Here is a 1,963-nt window from a genome sequence, read left to right on the forward strand (position 1 = left end):
GTGCTCGTGTCCGGTGCCCAGCAGCGGCCCCAGAGCCACGGGCAGGGCCTGAGCCCAGGAATTGCCCTGCACAGGAGGCAGAACTGCTGCCCTGGGCAGGGCCCAGCCCTGAGCAGAGCCCAGAGAGGCTGTGGGGTCTCCTTCTCTGCAGACATCCCAAACCCACCTGGACATGTTCCGGTGTCACCAGCACTGGGTGACCCTGGTGGGCAGGGAGGTTGCACTGGATGATCTCCAGAGGTTCCTTCCATCCCCAGCCATTCCCTGGTTCTGGGCCTGACTGGCCCAGAGCCAACAGCATCCCTGCTCTGCCATCCCTCTCCCCTCTCTCCCAGCAGACCTTCCCATGGGGCAGGGACCCTGGAGCGTGGGTGACCCAACAGCCACACCCTGAGTGACCACGGCCACTCCAGCCTGGCCATCCTCCCCTGCGGCCTCAGCTTTCCCAGGAACCAGCACAGAACAAGCCTCACTCCACTCCTGCTCCTCCCATGACGATCACAAAACCCCAAAGGATTTGGGAGTGATGCCCCTGGGCAGGAATACTTCATGCAGCCATGAGTGTTCCTGGACAAAATCCATTGGAAGGTAATTCCACCCTTTCACCAGCCTAAGGAACTCCTCCCCCTTTGTTCCATGGGTCTGTATCCATCCTCTCACCCATGTTCCCTCAGGACACCGTGCAGTGCTCCCAGAACTCCTGTATTCCCTACGTTTCCCTGCGTCACACGGCAAAATCCCCCTGGCACAGGGGTGGGGAGCAGGGCCCCGCTGTGGGACACGTCACCGTGCCGTGACACATCCCAGCTCCTTCCACCATTCCCGGCTGCCAGCACAGCCAGGAGGCTGCAGCAATGCCACCAACACGGCTGGGGGTGGGAGCTCCCAGCCAGGGGGAAGGAGGGATGCACAGTTCCAGGAGAAACAACACCTGGCTGCTCCCAGGTACCTGCACTTGGCAGCTCTGAAGGTGCGGAGAAGCATCCCCCACTTGCAGGCCCAATTCCTTGAGGGCAGAGCAGGTCACGCCACGCTTTTGCCAGGAAAAGAAGAAAGCCCATTGCGTATTTCTGCTTCCTAATCCAGCCTGGAGAGCACCAGGAAGATCAAACTGCGTTAGTACTGCAGGAGAAAGCACTGATGGATTTAGGGGGAAAAAAAAAAACCTTCTCCATATAAGGGCTGTGAACATTTTCCCACTTAAGACAACGTGTGGGATCATATTCACAGACACAGAAATATGTTCTGTTCCCTGACACCCACGGGCCTGGAACACCGGGCTGAAGTGCTGGCAGGAATCAGAACCATTTGTTAAATACAAAAAATGTCTCACATAATTAGGGAGCTGCTGAAAGCCCCCAATTTAGTGCTCAGGCTGGAAAATGTAGGAATATTTCTTGGAACAACAGGCAGAGCTGCCTCGAGGTGGGGACGCCGCACACACAGCAAATACCTGGGGCGAAATCAAAGTGCAACGAGATTCCAACACCTTCAGGAGGATAGAACCAGGATATCCCCAGCTGGGAGGATCATCAAAGTCCAAGTCCTGATTTTAACGCTAATTATGAAGTGAGTGTCCCCTTCCCAGCCTAATCCCTCCATTCCCAGCATCGCTCCATCACCACCCCCACCTGCCCCTCTGGTCCAGGCTGGCAAAGTGCCCTTCTGGCAGGAGCAGGGGGCCAAAAACATCTCCCAAACATCTCCCAGGGCTGAGGAACCTCTGCCCCAAAGACTCTTCAAAGGTCAGCACTGAGAAGGGCAACAGCGAAGGGAAGATGGAAGGGGGTGTTGGGAACAGAACTTACGGATGTGTCTGGATGGAGCTGATTTTTTTAAATTTGGGAAAAAAAGCAAGAGAAGCAGGGAATGGGAGGGAATGGTTTGACCTGGGAAGAGATGGAGACAGAGCTCCTGGCAGCCACAGCTTGGCTCCTCTGCCCCCTAAGCCACCGAGATCCCC

At 56.4% G+C, this 1,963-nt stretch overlaps 1 protein-coding gene across 1 annotated transcript in view; it reads right to left on the reverse strand.

Moving 5' to 3' along the window:
* LRRC7 (leucine rich repeat containing 7) overlaps positions 1–1,963 on the reverse strand; it is a 107,581-nt gene that overhangs the window by 104,109 nt on the left and 1,509 nt on the right. The window lies entirely within an intron of this gene.

This window comes from Corvus brachyrhynchos, unplaced genomic scaffold (assembly GCF_000691975.1).
Source record: "Corvus brachyrhynchos isolate BGI_N302 unplaced genomic scaffold, ASM69197v1 scaffold280, whole genome shotgun sequence".
Lineage (NCBI taxonomy): Eukaryota > Metazoa > Chordata > Aves > Passeriformes > Corvidae > Corvus > Corvus brachyrhynchos.